The sequence below is a fragment of the Triturus cristatus genome, chromosome 4_2 (assembly GCF_964204655.1).
Source record: "Triturus cristatus chromosome 4_2, aTriCri1.1, whole genome shotgun sequence".
Taxonomy (NCBI): Eukaryota; Metazoa; Chordata; class Amphibia; order Caudata; family Salamandridae; genus Triturus; species Triturus cristatus.
In genome coordinates this window covers 264,961,026-264,977,913 of record NC_140586.1, presented here as the reverse complement: position 1 = coordinate 264,977,913, position 16,888 = coordinate 264,961,026, and the positions used below count along the sequence as shown (strand labels likewise).

Sequence of the window (16,888 nt, the reverse complement as noted above, 5' to 3'; positions counted from 1 at the left end):
TTAAAAACACTTCTAGCAGAAGTTCAAGTTCAACACTTTAGAGTTAAGCTTTTGAAGGGCTCACACCCATGAGAGTACCGAGGTACCACTGTTACCTGCCCCAGGGAAGCCGGGTGCATAGGTCGTTTTCGATGTCGGGTCGCGGGCTGATTTTCAATGGCAAAACGTGAAGAACTGCTGCTAGCCAAAAGCGTTGTCGTTGTCGTGAAGAATGAAAATGTAGATCTTGTAGAGAAGGACCTGAAAGCAGAGGGGACAGAGTCTGGGGCACGGCACAGTGACCAGGGGGCTCAAGAGAAGGAGTCCTTCAATGTCGGGTGCTTCCAGGAGGAAGAGGCATAGCTTGGATCGTCAGCCACGGGGTCCAGGAGGTGTCAAGGAAGGCCAGCTTCTGGAAAGCAACTGTCCCACAAAGGATGAGGGTCGCTGCGGTGTTAGTGTCCGGATTGGATCCACTAAGCCTTGGCAACCGCAACCCACGCAAGAAACACAAAGCAGCTACTGGTGCAGACCCACGAGGTCTGAGCGAGGTCTCCAGCAAGGAGACTGAAGAGCAGGCCTGGAGCAACCAGGGGAACTCTTGCAATCGAAGATTGCCTTCTGCTAGGGCCCACAAGTTGAGAGACAAGGGACCGCGGGAGGCAGCAATTTGGCGTGCGTAAAGATGCGCCCACGGGTCGCCGGAGCGGGCTAGGGCATTGATCTTTGGCATAGATGATGCTGAGAGGTTGGCTCAAAAATGGGCCAAAGCACAACTTCCCCACTTGTCGGGGTCGGGTGCTGTGCAAGAGGTGGCCGGTGTCCTGGGGTATTGGGGATCTCGGCACCCACGGGGTCCACGGTTCAGAGCTTTGCTGTGCACACTCACTGGCCTCTGGGATGCTTGGAACCCCACCTCAAGGTAGGAAAGAGTCGTCGATGTCCAAAGGAGCAGCGAGGTTCCAACCGGGTCACTTGCAGTGTTTCAGGTGCCTGCCAAGCAGGGGGGTAACTCCTTTACCCCAAGGGAGATTTCTTCAGGTAGCTGTGCGGCAGCAAGTCGTAGGTCAAGACTGTGAAGTTCAAGAATAATCTGAGGCTCCGGGGACCCTGTATTCACCTTTATCCAAAGATTAGGGGAGTGTCCAGATCAGAGCCCACCAATGAGAGGTCATGCGGGAAAAGGGTGGCTACACCCTCTCCCCTTTGTGTGTTTCCCGCCAGGGCAGGGGACAGGATGCCCCTGAACCGGTTCCAGGCGGTGTATGCAGAATGTAGGCACTGGAAAAGCCTACTTGCAACTCTGAAAGGTATCCTATGGTGCACCCACCCAGTTCCAATCCACATTGTCTGTCTGGGGAGGTGGGAACACCTCCCTGCAACAGGATCCCTATTGTCCAGCTGCCGTGGCTGGAGTTCTGCCCAGCAACAGGCAGCCAGAGTCGTGTGGGTGGCGGGTAGCATCCATTTTGAACTACGCGTGCACTTTTAAATTAGTGTCTAAATTCTGCCGCTTTTCCAATATCGCCCCTCTAGCAGGGGGGGATCATGCCCTCAGTCCCATGGCTGGATTGGGGGTATGATTCCTACATGTTTGACATCAAACACGATATGGTTCTGTGTAGCCATTCTCAAGTTATCATGCTATCGCGATATACTTATAATGTGGTTAAGAGTATATGGTATGGCTACACTACAAACAACCCAGCAATGATTTTACGAAGGTTGCAGAGGGGCCCTACTCAGGTAGGGGTCCCCCCTCACACATATCTCAGCACCCTGCCTTGTAGGATTAGCAAGGCCTGCTCTAGGGGTGACCTATGAGGATACATGTGTTGTATTAAGTGGGATACAGGATACCTATATCCCTGTAAGGGGTGCAAGCACCACCTGTCACGATTCCCCATATCCCTACCATCAGCACAGTGAGTAATCACCCCCGCACTCCCTTTCAGGTACGAATGCACGGGAGTGAATGGAAAAAGGGCCCGCGGCACTACAACTCCCAGAATGCCAAGGGACGGGACTTCTCCCAGCTGATTGGCAGACACAGATTCAAACACCCTCATAAGCACCTCCTACACAGGAAGAAGGTGCTTGACAATCGTTTTGCATTCCTAAGACGGGGCGGACGCTTTCCTTCCCGCGGAGGAATCCAGAAACACCGCCTCTGCAACTTCCTCGAGGTTCCTCTCGGAACACCGAAGCGGCGTTCTTGAGACTTCGTTCCAGACCTTCCGATCACCGAGGACTGCAGAGAATCCTTGACCGCGTACACGCAAGTACTAGCTCCCTGAGTGGGTGCGATTCCGAAATCCTTGTTACCAGTTTCCTTCGTGATATTCCAGTGATAGTCGTATTTCCCGCACTGAGGTTGCGAAGAGCCCGTAATTCCTCAGTAGGAGATTCGCTTGTCGGAGCTGTTCCAACAGCAACAATCTTCCTCTGCTTCTTGATCCCTTCTCTCCTTTCTATCGTGATCCCGCATCCCCAGCCCTGGTGGTACAGACTCTCGTGCCCGTATCTGGGGCGGTTCCCCCTTCGTCCTCATTTGACCCTGCTGTGCACCTAACAACATCCTCCTCGGAAAGGACTCGAGGACACAGACTTCCTTAGAAACATTTGCCAGGGATAAGGAGCTACCAGTGGAGAGTGGACCGCTTTCCTTATTTTGTTGAAAACCGGATATATATTTTCAAGCTGTTACTGTCTGGATTTTGTAAGTGCCGTGGTGTCTACCTTGAGTGGGGGAAGAGCATGGACGGGTGAGTGAAAGTCAGTATAGTAGTTTTATGCTTGTGTTCATTCTTCTCTTCCCCTCTGTAGGGTGCTCCCGCTATCAGGTTCCGAGCACAGAGCAGCCTCAGGCCAGACGCTCCCCAGGCAGTGACATTTCTTATTTTGTCCCCTTCCCTTTTTCCCCGGGGTGCTGAGTTCCATAGCTGCGTGTTATTGCACTGTGGGGCTTATCATTTCGGAGAGCTGGGAGGACTCTCAGCACATCATCATTCCTGCTGGCTGCTGTGAAAACGGTTAGTGGTGTCTAACTCTGTCCGTCATCACTAACCATCGTGACAGATTGTCAAGCCCACGAATCGACGACCAGCCTGAACGATGGACACGAACGTAGTGTTGTCCTCTTTACTTGAGAGCCTAAATGCGCTACAGGTAGAGGTGCAAACTACGCGTTTAGAAAATCAAGACCTCAGAAAAGAAATGGGGACCCTGCGTAGAGAGGTGGCAGGTCTAACGAGGAGAAGTCCTTACATTAGAGAAGCAACGCTCCCCCCTCCAGGGGCCACCACACATCCTCCAGCCAGAGAGGAACAGGCAGGTGGGGGTTTTTCACCATGTCTTCGAGACCTGTACAGTCGAGTGATCCAGGACCTACAGTTCGTGTGATTCAGAATCCTAGTATCCCGTTGGCACCCCCTGAAAGGTTCTATGGTGAACCAAAGAAGTTTGAGACTTTTTTAAATCAGTGCAGGCTGCACTTCTTGTGTAAACCCGCTGTCTTCCAGATGACACTGCAAAAACAGCATTCATGATGTCGTATATGGGAGGAAACGCCGCTAGCTGGACCATCCCTTTGATGGAGAGAAACGGAGAAGGATGAAATTATGTTTATACTGTGGAAAAGGAGGCCATTTCATTCGAGAATGTAGAGCTCGAGCACAGCTTCCCGAAAAGAGCCTGTCTCCAAGAAGCCCTGCAGTGATGGGAACCAAAGAGACGGCGGAAAACTGAAGAGCCCGAACCAGATCGAGATCACTGGACCGGGCGGAAGAAGAACCCAGATCTCCTCCGTCATAGCCAATACCCTACAACCCGCAGTGGCTCACCTGAATGTATCCGTATCCATATGGGTAAACCGTGGTTCACCCCTTAAAACAGACGCTTTATTGGATTCCGGGGCAACAGGGAACTATATGGATATCGCCTACGCTCAAAAAATAGGAGTAACCAGCGAAAGAAAAGAAAAACCTGAATGTGTAAAGGCTGTCGATGGCTCCGTGTTAACATCAGGACCAGTTACCTCACATACGCCACCGTTACTAATGCAATTCGGGGAGAACCATCTAGAATGCATACAGTTTGACCTTATTGATGCACCGCAATTCTGTCTCATTTTGGGCATGCCCTGGCTAACTCTGCATGATCCTGAAGTCCAGTGGGCAGCCCGCACAGTTACCATGAACTCCCAATATTGCAAGGAACATTGCACGCATGACAAATTCCCCTCCGGCTCCGTCGAGAACACCAAGGCAAGGCTAGTAGCTAGCGCAAGCACCCCAGAAACCTATGTTAACGCAACCCTGCTACCAGAAGAATACGCTGACTACAAGTCCCTCTTCGATAAACAATCTGCGACGCGACTCCCTCCACATCGAGTCTACGACTGCCGCATTGAGCTGATTCCGGGAGCGGATATTCCATGCAGTAGGGTGTATGCATTGACGGAGGCTGAAACCCACTATTTACAGAAGTACTTGGAAGAGAATCTAGCCTCAGGATTCATTACACATTCATCCTCTCCTGCATCGTCTCCCCTCTTCTTTATACCTAAGAAGGATTGCGACGAACTCCGCACGTGTATAGATTATCGCGCGCTAAACCGTGTTACGGTGAAGAACCGTTATCCATTACCCTTGATACCAGTACTCCTAGACCAAATAAAAGGGGCCCGTTATTTCACCAAACTCGACCTTCGTGGAGCATACCACCTGGTGAGGGTAAAGAGCGGAGACGAGTGGAAGACCGCTTTCCGAACAAAGTTCGGCCTGTTTGAATACAGGGTGATGCCGTTTGGGCTCTGTAACGCCCCAGCAGCGTTCCAATACTTCATGGACGAAGTATTGAGGGGATATCTGGACAGTTTTTGTATGGTCTATATTGACGATATTCTCGTGTATTCCACCACACTCCAAGAACATGTTACCCACGTTACGGCAGTTCTGGATCGGCTCCATCAGCATTCCTTGTACGCAAAATTGGAAAAATGTCTATTCCACGTACAAGAGGTCGCCTTTTTGGGCTATATAATAAACGCCCAGGGATTCAAAATGGATACGAGCAAGGTCAATGCTTTCATACAGTGGAAAACACCACAGCACGTCAAAGCAGTACAAAGCTTCCTAGGCTTTGCGAATTATTACCTGCGTTTTATAAAGGACTTTTCGAAGACCATCCAACCCATCTCACATCTTCTGAAAAAGAACGCTCCTTTTGTCTGGGGTGAGGCGGCAGAACACTCATTCCGAAGTCTGAAAGAGAAATTCACCCAAGCTCCCTTCTTGCGCCATCCAGACCCTCAAATTCCCTTTATAGTGGAAACAGATGCATCACAATACGCCATTGGAGGTGTTTTGTCCCAAAGACATCCCAAGACAGGGCAACTACACCCAGTGGCCTACTATTCGAAGAAACTGAATCCTAGTGAAATCAACTATTCCATATCGGATAAGGAACTATTGGCCATAAAAAGGGCCTGTGAAGAGTGGCGACACTATCTGTTGGGGGCTCATCATACGTTTGAAATCTATACAGACCATCGAAACCTGCTCTTTTTAAAGACAGCGAAAGCACTAACCCCTCGCCAATTAAGATGGACTCTTTTCTTTTCAGACTATGATTTCATTATAAAATACCGGCCAGGACCCCAAAACGGGAAAGCGGATGTCCTCTCCCGTCTTCCTATCGAGGAGGTAGACTTAGAGGAAGCATTCACGGAAACACCGTTCATTTTGGGAGATGGAGTTGTAGAGACATCCACCATTGCAGTAATCACAGCAGACCGATTCCTGAACGAAATCCAGGCATCCCTGACCAAGATAGACACACAAGCCTGGTTAAAGAATGCCCCAGAGACAAGGTCGGAAAATGACGGTCTGCTATTTGTTCAACACGCTCTGTATATCCCCACGACAGAATTACAAGAGCAAGTGATGTCATGGGCTCATGATACGGCCTTGGGAGGTCATATGGGAATACAGAAGACAATAAAAGGGATAAAACGTTCCTTCTGGTGGCCAACATTAAAAGCGGATACTCGAGACTACGTAAAAACCTGTGCCGTATGTGCACAGGGTAAAGCCGTGCATGCGAAACCCACAGGACAGTTACGACCCATCCCAATTCCTCCACGCCCATGGCATACCATATCTATGGATTTTATCGTGGAAATGCCCCCTTGTCAGGGATATACGGCGATACTGGTGATTGTGGACCACCTGACCAAAATGGGACACTTTAGTCCCCTGGAAAAACTCCCTACGTCATACGAATTGGCTAACTTGATGCTCCAACATGTAGTACGAGCCCATGGAATTCCCTGTGTGATCATTACAGACCGAGGGACACAGTTCACCTCCCGCTTCTGGAAAGCGATCTGCGCGTCGATGAATGTAGAAGCCAAACTCTCGACCAGTTACCACCCCCAAACAGACGGCAAGACTGAGCGCTTAAACCAAACCTTAGAGCAGTACCTCCGCTGTTATACAATGCAGAATGCCACGGACTGGGTAGAGCTCTTATGGACAGCGGAATTCTCATATAATAATACCGAACACTCTACATTGGGATGCTCTCCGTTCTTTTGTTTATTGGGACACCATCAAAACATGCTCCCCTTCGAGTGGCCCATAGAATCGACCCTTCCAAGCATCCAAGAACACCATGCTCATCTCAGGGCAATCCTCATAGAGGCAAAAAACAACCTGGTGAAAGCCCAAGCAGCTCACAAACGATTCGCAGACAGGAAAAGAACCAAAGAACCTGAATATAAAATCGGGGATAAGGTCTGGCTAGCTACAAAACACATACATTTGAAAGGCATCGACAAACTGAAACCCAAATACATAGGCCCATACAGCATTGAAGAAATCATCAACCCTGTAGCAGTAAGATTGGCATTGCCCCCTTCCTGGCGAATACACCCAGTTTTCCATGTCTCCCTTCTCCAACCCTGTGCAGCCAACATTCGAGTTCTAGATCAACCCCCTCCAATTGTTGTAGATGGGCAGGAGGAATACGAAGTTAACAGGTTATTAGATTCCCAATTGATTCGGGGACGGGTACAATATTTGGTAGATTGGAAAGGATTTGGGGTGGAGGACAGAACATGGGAACCTGAGCAGAATCTCCATTGCCCCGAGTTAATAGACCAATTCCACGAAAACAATCCTGGGAAACCTGGACGACCGCCGAGTCGGCGTTCCTTCAGGAGGGGTTCTGTCACGATTCCCCATATCCCTACCATCAGCACAGTGAGTAATCACACCCGCACTCCCTTTCAGGTACGAATGCACGGGAGTTAATGGAAAAAGGGCCCGCGGCACTACAACTCCCAGAATGCCAAGGGACGGGACTTCTCCCAGCTGATTGGCAGACACAGATTCAAACACCCTCATAAGCACCTCCTACACAGGAAGAAGGTGCTTGACAATCGTTTTGCTTTCCTAAGACGGGGCGGATGCTTTTCTTCCCGCGGAGGAATCCAGAAACACCGCCTCTGCAACTTCTTGAGACTTCGTTCCAGACATTCCGATCACCGAGGACTGCAGAGAATCCTTGACCGCGTACACGCAAGTACTTTCTCCCTGAGTGTGTGCGATTCCGAAATCCTTGTTACCAGTTTCCTTCGTGATATTCCAGTGATAGTCGTATTTCCCGCACTGAGGTTGCGAAGAGCCCGTAATTCCTCAGTAGGAGATTCGCTTGTCGGAGCTGTTCCAACAGCAACAATCTTCCTCTGCTTCTTGATCCCTTCTCTCCTTTCTATCGTGATCCCGCATCCCCTGCCCTGGTGGTACAGACTCTCGTGCCCGTATCTGGGGCAGTTCCCCCTTCGTCCTCATTTGACCCTGCTGTGCACCTAACAGCATCCTCCTCGGAAAGGACTCGAGGAAACAGACTTCCTTAGAAACATTTGCCAGGGATAAGGAGCTACCAGTGGAGAGTGGACCGCTTTCCTTATTTTGTTGAAAACCGGATATATATTTTCAAGCTGTTACTGTCTGGATTTTGTAAGTGCCGTGGTGTCTACCTTGGGTGGGGGAAGAGCATGGACGGGTGAGTGAAAGTCAGTATAGTAGTTTTATGCTTGTGTTCATTCTTCTCGTCCCCTCTGTAGGGTGCTCCCGCTATCAGGATCCGAGCACAGAGCAGCCTCAGGCCAGACGCTCCCCAGGCAGTGACATTTCTTATTTTGTCCCCTTCCCTTTTTCCCCGGGGTGCTGAGTTCCATAGCTGCGTGTTATTGCACTGTGGGGCTTATCATTTCGGAGAGCTGGGAGGACTCTCAGCACATCATCGTTCCTGCTGGCTGCTGTGAACACGGTTAGTGGTGTCTAACTCTGTCCGTCATTACTAACCATCGTGACACCACCTTACCCAGACTACAGTAGTGGTCTGGTGGTGTCATTTGGTATGGCTGTCCCAGGGGTGGCACAATAAGTGCTGCAGCCCCTGGTAGGCCTCGGAGGGACCCATGGCCTGGGTACCTAGGGTACCATCTACAAGGGGCTGATAGGTTGTCCTCAGTATCCAATTGGAAGGTACCTAGGGTACTCACATCAGTTTATAGAAGAAGCAGATAGGCTGGGGTCCTGGATAGCAGGATCCCAGCCAGACTAGTCAAAAACCATTCAAATACCAGGCAAAAAGTTGGGGGCAACCATATAGTCAGATTCCACCTTCCTACAATCACCACGATCATCGCCTCTAACAAGCTCAAATGCATGCATGTTCCTTGCAAAACACTTATACAGTATGTCTTTACATGTTTAAAACTGCGATGATTTGCAAATCTGTCCTTTTTAGCAGCTCGATTCGCTAATAGGTGACACTTTTTATTTCGGTGCCCGGGCCTATTTTCTTTCGCAGTCCGCCCCTGGCCAGTCAGTAGCAAACACGTAATTCACCGGAGCCATCTTGCCGACAGCGTTACTGGAAACGACCCTCCCGTGGAGACCCGCTCTCGCTCCCTGCATCTTTTCCTTTTTGGTTTTATATTATTTTGTCTTTCTTATTTCTTCAGGGCATTCTGCCAACAGCACTTCCCAAACTCTTTCCTCGTTCTGCACTCCTCCCCGTTTTCTCTCTGGGTGCTCCCCCCATGCTTATCCACTGTAGGTGGGCGGCAATATTGACATTGTTTGAATTGCCAAAATAACTAACCTTTATTAAACTCAAAACATTGCAAACATCTTGCGGTGTTTGACTTTCTCTGTTCTGTGTTATCGCCAACTGAACTTTTAAGGAATTTAATAACAATGCATCATCACTGAAGCCAATGGCGCACTTTGGTCGTTAGCGAACTAAGCTTGGTTGAGAGTGCTTGAAGGTTTTGGGGTGCAGGCCAGCCGTGGGTTGTTTTCCAAAAGGCCTGCGGGATGCATTGGTGCAGGCCTCCGTGTGTGTGCAGTCTGTTTTTCGCTGACTGTCGCTAGGCAACAAGAGAATGCACCCCTTCAAAGGGCGTGGTTGTTATCAGAGCAGCAGGTGCAGCGGCCCCTGTGCTACCTACCCAAGGAGCAATGGGTCCTATTGTCGTTGCTTGCACCGGGGTCACAGCACCATTGCTTCTCTAGTATCCATTTTGGAGTGCTAGGGAAGCGAGGTTTTGGAAGAAGGTTGTGTGTATGGGTCGATCTATGGGGTAGGTTGGGACATTCTGCTACACTGTACAAAAATGTCGTTTCTAGAGGGCATATTATGGGGGTTACTGGGTGCAGAAATACTGACCCCGGTTTACTGAGTCGTGGTCCGCAGCCAATAAAACAGCAGAGCAGGGAGCTGGGCCTGAGAGCACAGGTCAGTCCCAGACCAGGCCCCACCTGACACCCCCTCCCCCCCCACACACAGTCTCACAAAAGAAAAGACAACACTGTTCATTGCCAGACCCCAGTCTGCGATGCCATCGACAACAACCTATTTTTGAGTTGGCCAGACATAGTTAGAGTGATACCGGTGGAAACCTAGGCCCTTACACGAATTCCCCACAGACAGAGTGGGTACAATTCTTTTGTACATCTGACCCTCAGTTATCACATAAAGCCTGAACATAGACTTCACTGGTTCCCAAAAGTTAACAAGAATGACGTTTTAAGGCCTTCGCCTCATGCACAAGGCTTCCAGGGCCAGAGGCCGGGGATGCTTGCACAAGCTGGCCACGTGGCAAACAGAGGCAACGAACACAGGGACAGGTCCGTGAGAGCTCAGGTATACAGACTAAGGAACCACGCCTCAGCGTGGACCAAACTACACCCTAATGCCTTAAACTAAACTGTCCCTGCAGGCTTTCAACTCAACCCCACAACTCCAGGGACAGTGAATAAAGAACAGGAACCCTCCCATCCCTAACTGGATTCTTGCTCCCCCTTTCTGTATTCTACCTAGCTCTCTGAAGTAACCCGCGAGAGCCACACAGCACTATATAAATAGTTTCAATAAATAATGTACCCTTCCAGAATATTCTGTCATCAAGGCATTTCCACATTGGCTCTCACGTACATTTGAGCGAAGTCGCAGCATGTCTAGTCCACTCTGGAAGGATGGCAGGCTGAACAAAATCTCACCTGGATTGGAATTTGTGACCACTGCGAGATTCCTATCCTGTTCTACACCCGTAATATGTTTCCCTTGAACTATCGGTTGCGCAAATCTTTAATTTAGAATTTAATTTGCATCCAAGGCAGCAGTAGAGATAATTTGCTCACCCTGTCAGGCAACCTGAGTCACGTTTTCAAGTGTAAACTATAAAGAGTTAGGGACCTCAATGATCACAAGGCTCCAGTTCTATCGCCAGGCCTAAGCACAGCAGATCTCTAAGTCTATGAAGAGGGTTATAGAAGCTCGCTGCGCAGACCGGAGCAGGCAGTTTTCTTTGTTCCCATACACTTCACCATCGACCTAAGGTCAGTAACCAACAATTACTGCACATCAGTAGGCGCTGCAGCGGCCTGCACCGCCCTTGGCAGACATCTTGAAATACCTAATGATGCCTTTGCTGAGCTTTGAATAATATGTTGTTGCATTCTGAGACAAACCACATGTTGTGCAGACTTCGCATGTGGTTTTTAATGTCTGGCATTTTGTCTCCTACCAGCGGACAATAAATTGACATACTGTGTCCTCAGAGTGTGATGTGGCGCCCAGAAAAACAGTGCCCGCTTTGTCAGTGTCAGACAGATGGAGTCTGTAATGACAATCTCTAGTACTTGGCTATTTCAGCAGGCTTCTTTTTTGTTTGCTTCTTAAGTGCTAATACGGTTCATTCTTTTTTCTTCTCTTCGGCTCTTATTGGCCCTGTGTATTTGGCGCGCATCTGCAAGCTAGGCCGACCAGCGGAGACTCCACACTGGAGAACGTGTTTCTCCAAGGTAATCCGCAGCTTAACTGGGACTGACCTTGTGTGTGGCAGAGTCAGTGGGCTGTCCGGGTTTATCCCTCATCAACGAGAAGGCCATACTAAGCCAATTTAAGAAGCCGCGGCACTTTGCTTACGCTGCAGAACAGAACTAAAGTGATCATGCGGGGTGGTACTCCCGGTGTGGCGGGGCTCAGGAGGACTTCTTTCAAGATCACAGAGGAGATTATCCTCTCCAATATCGAGGTCTACAGAAATTAGCCTTAGATCCGAATTGTCTGCATAGTTTTTCTCCGCGGATTTATTTCATGTGGCCATGATGTGTGTAGGATGCTTGCAGGCGGTGACTGTATTGTGCGACTTCAATAACCCCTTTTCCTCATTTCACCTTTCAATGGTAGAATTCTTCAAAGGCCAGAACAGCGGGACAAGAGTGCACCTGGGCTACCCTCTGGGTGGCCAATCAGGCCGCGACTGATGCCACCAGTACGTAAAGCTGAGATTATCCCATTATTGTCGCCACAATACTATAGCAAACTCCAAAGCATCACGTTCCGAGAGATCACCTGCAGGTGAGAATCAGTTTAAATATTTTCACCAACACTTGTAAGAAATAAGGGGTTCAAATATAGCCAACGCCAGGCCCAGTTGGTCTCCATTAGGTATCAAGCGATCAGCTTTGCCAATGCTTGCTGGCTCTGAATGTTTTAGCTCGAGCAGACATGCTTTTTAAATGGTTTTAAAGCTTGTTTAGGATTGGCGCGACCCGCAGTGCCTGCACCGCGCGGATTCAATGCTCAGAGAACAGAGAAGGCCCGGAATTCAAAGACTTCCACTGGCTGGAGTGAGTTCAAAGTATTAGTGCACCACCTATCAGGTACCCCCTTCTCACGGGTGCCATGCTTAGCTTGGCACCTTTATAAAATAATGAGGTGCGCATATGTCACTGTCTATTCATCGATCTTTTGTGGTTGAGCACTTCCGGGGTGGGGGGTGGCATTTGGTGAGGGCCGTCACTTTGCGCTCTACCACTGTGTGTGTTTAAAATATTACTTCCAGTCGTGAGCCATCAGATGTATTCTCAAGCTGGTTGATGGCCAGGTGTTCCTCTGATCTCTGCCATGGGTTTAGCTCTTCTCTCTTTTGGGCAATGACCGGAACTCCCTCTTATGAGAATGGATATCAAGTCCAGAGTTTCCTTCCCAAACTTGATAAACGATACACGAGTTTTCTTTTCACCCCTTCCCAAAATAAAGTCTCTAATTTTCCTGTCATAAAAGCCATTCACGGCGAAATATTAACGCTTGTCTGCATTTAGACTCCCAAAAACAGGGACTGGCTCCCGCATGTCAGGCAGGGGTTTGTTCTACGTCCTCCCCCAACATGTCCACAAAGGCTCTGCATTGATATGGCCAGGTACTACCTAGAGCCCCTCCTCCCTTATCAATATCAAGATAATAACATGAGAAGATTTTGGATTAGGGGGTCGTAAACCCCGGCCGTATTTATTTACATAAAAATGTAAAACAAAATTAATATACAATATTTACACAATACTTGGACACTCCCCCTTTCACCAGCAACACGTTTTTTAATTCCGTTTGGTGCAATCTGATGCCCTTTTGTGGTCATTTGTGGCCGCCGCCTGCAGTTGCATGAAATAAAGTAACAGCCCGATTGGGCCCCTGGCACAGCACATGCCGCCGATAACAGTAGGTAGAGCCACAAACACTCCATACCACCGGATTACCAATACACAATAGTTTATTCCTTGAGTGTGAGAAAATATATAGGTAATGAACAAAACCTCGGTACATTATCACTATAGATCACAAACACGGGCCTTGAACCAGGAGCTGAGAAGTGTTCTCCACGAAGAACAAAGCCAAGAGGCCTGGCTTGCACTTTAAATCTGACTAACACATTAAAACAGTCTATTGCTTTGAAACCCCATCAAACAACGACGACTTCCTGTATACAGTTCATCGATGAGATAAATAATTTAATATGTAGTAGTTTAGATTTCTGTAAAAGAGGCCTTCCTCCAGTAAACTAAACTCTCCACAGGATGTGCAATGATGCACCAAACAGTCAACAGCCAACAGCCTGAGGTGAGAAAGAAATGTTCCTCAAAGGCGAAGTCACAGCCCAGTCGGTATATTTTAAAGAGGTATTAAGCCAGACCAAAACAAGCTTTGGCAAAGCCAATAGGTCTCGCCTATGCAAGATCTTTTTGCTCTGTCAATGTTTTGCTGGTCACATTGCACAGCGCAGCTGACGTGCAACGTGGCTGAAAGTAAAAAAAAAGTGCGTTATGATTGGCACAACATTGACTGCGTCATAGCGCTATTATTTCTGCAACATGGCTAACAAAACATTAATAAAGTCAGAGGAAAAGATCGTCCTTTTCTGTAGTATCCTTTTTCAGATTGTTGTGTTAGTCCTTGTTAAAGAGAACTAGGGGACGGCTTATAGACTGAAAATAGTCTCTCATGATTTCGAATGGAGACCGAAACATACAGCTAACGAACCAATAGAAAAACATTGACACCAAAATACTGCTTTGGGCTGTGAATGACAAAGTAGAAAGCCAGTGGCTGAGGAGTCCATGGCAAAATAACAAAAAGACTGAAGGAGGCTGGCCCAAAACCCTTTAGCAAAAGTCTAAAATGCAGTATGTTTGCCATGAAAGGAGCAAGCGTCATACGCGTCAAAAAAGCTTGGCTCACTTTCGGCCTGAGAATCAAGAAGGAGTATAGGCTTAGCCCTGGTCACTGCTCAACCGCTCTCTTGCTCACCCACCTTTATTCATTGCTGATCCCTCAAACACTCAGCAGCAGGGTGTATATGCTCTCCCGCACCCAGGATGACTCCTAGAATTACCAGTCAATGTCCAGGAGCCAATGCTTAGAAGGGCTCTCCAAGACCACAGACTCAAGCAAGTGGAGGAGCAACTTACACTGGGAGCCACTCTGGAAGATAGCAGGGTCCCTTCCTCCACGAGCAGTGGTCAGAGCTTAACCTGAATGCCTAATTTTATCCCTGGTACATGGGACAACCCCAGGATCTCCCGTTATTCTGGTGAAGTGGGAGAGAAGGCTTGGCATCCGGGACACAGCCTTTACTAAGCATCTCGAACCACATTGTGCCTAAACAACACGGTTGGAACCACTAATGCGTCTTCACAGCGCATTCCTTTACCACGTAAGTTGTTACGAAGAAGCGTTGTTGGCAGGAGTGGCCCGTGCAGGTAAGAGCGTGGGGAGGGGGGGGGGGTGGAGGGTCTCGACAGACGACAATAAGAGAAAATTAAATAGTTATCCAATTTTCCCTCATCGTCGACTGTCGAGTCCCCCCCCACCCCACCTCTCTTACCTGCATGGGCCGCTCCTGGTTGTTAGACTGATGTTGAACTTTAAGTCCCACACTTTCCCTACTGTTGCACAGACTGGAATTGAAATAGTAAATTAAACTATTCCAACTCCAGCGCTTTCTCTTAGGCAAGTCATTGTACAGACATGCATGGTCAAGGAATGCGTTGCAAACACGCATTTGTGATTCAGACCATGTTATTAAAGCAGGCGTAGTAAATGATTGCATGGTTCCAACATGCAACCTTGGCATCCATATGTGGCTGGGGAGGCTTCTCACTCCATTTTGTGCACTGTGGCCTAGTTGGGAGACTAGCAGAGCACAGCATTACTGTGGTGTCAGTGTACCCCTCCCTCACTACTCATTGGGGACTATTGAGAGACAACCGTTGATAGAATGTAAACCTGGATTTGGGGCATGGTTCTGGAGTTCGCAGAGGTGAGGTAGAAGTTGGCTGGAGATGACTTGGAATTCCCATCTGCAGACAAGTGACCTCCACTACGTATTGCATAAGCCACTTTTTTTTAGGTCACTCTTACATGCTACTGGACATATCATGGAGTCTTTGCGGTTCCCATCCAATGTTTGAATCACAAATACTCTAGAAGTTGTTATGGAGTCCTTACAGATAGATGAATTTGGAGTATTATTCAGAATTAATTTGTTTGGAGTCTTCTTCCTATACAGCATTCAGCCATTCCTCATGTTCTTATCCTGTTTTTTGTTTGTTATTACGATGCTAGACTTTTATGGTCGGAAGACAGGAATTTCTATGATTTAGGTCAGGAAATTTCAAAGTTTGAGTAAATAATTCCTGGCCTCAATCCTTACATAGCTTGCGGGCTTGGATTTTGTTTTTATAGCGAAGGAGATCCAGCATGTAGAACTCAATGTTCTACCTAGAATTAGCATTTCCTGAGTCAGACTCAAGATCTCCAGTTTGGAGTCATAAACTCCTCCATTTGAAATTCAAGTAGGCAAATTATTTTTTAGTTGGCGATTTGTCCAATCAGATTGGGTGTACGTGAGGCACTTCACAAATTGCATTATACAATCTGAGCAGGTGAAATGCACAACAGACATGGTTCTCAATGAAGGTTAGCATCTGCTACCCCTTGTTAGGCATTTGGTACCCATGGTCTCAGTGACCAGGCAGGGAGAGACAGCAACAGAAAATAAACACAGGTCCAAGAACTTAATTTACGTCCTGTAGGTTAAGCTCCACAATTTTGTTCTTAGCTCCTCAGCAACCCAAATTAGGATTTTGAGGGGTAATAGGCTGAGGTTGGACAAGAAGTCAACTTTATAATACAACGGGTGATTTAAAGGGACCCCTGGTAATTTTGTGAATCAATGTCCTTGGAAATACACAAAGGATTTTTTTTTAGCACAAAGCCATTTTGAGCAATAAAAAAAGTTTACTGCTGAAAATAGATGATTTACACCTTGCCTCTATCCATAAATGCATCAGGCCAAAATACATGTACTACTCTGTCATTGTATGCTGCGACTGAGTACAATTGCTCCGTAGCAAACATTACACATGTGATGAAGAGTGGACAAACCCTTTCCCACCCAAGAAGTGGTCAGAGATTTGCTTCTGAAAAGTGATGGGGAAAATCCCTTTATAGGATGAGAAGAGGAATGGACACTCTAGACCTGGGTGGGTATTTAAAGGAAAGGTTTCTTGATGGAGAAACATTGTTTTAGCTTAAGAGAATAAAAATAAAATGAAAAAAAAGTGCAGTTGCCTGTCTTTCCCCAGTGCACAATTGTACAGTGTACAATTTTGCACTGGGGAAATAACAACATATAAAAATGTCACATGTCATTGAAAATATTATGTCTAGAATCTCCAAGTACTGCCAAGGTTTTTGACTATCAATAAATATTAAATCTGAACATGGTTGGCAGTAGTATTACTCATTGTTGGACTGGCCTGTCGGGCAGTGTGCCACCCTGGCACTGCCAGATGGGCAAGCTTGAAAAAGATAGCATGTAGGCATTTTTGAAGGTCGTGCCTACGAGAGCATGCGTTGGTGCATGCATCTTGCTTGGGAGACACTATTGTTTACAAAAAGGGCTTGGAGCATCCTATTGCTTACAATTTGTTGGCTGCAGTGTCTCTCTTTTTTGCAGCTTCCTTAATTGGTCAGTGCTGGTCAAGCG

At 47.8% G+C, this 16,888-nt stretch overlaps 1 protein-coding gene across 2 annotated transcripts in view; it reads right to left on the bottom strand.

Moving 5' to 3' along the window:
* The window catches only part of ABCA4 (ATP binding cassette subfamily A member 4), a 1,118,748-nt gene that overhangs the window by 681,302 nt on the left and 420,558 nt on the right, over positions 1-16,888 (bottom strand). The window lies entirely within an intron of this gene.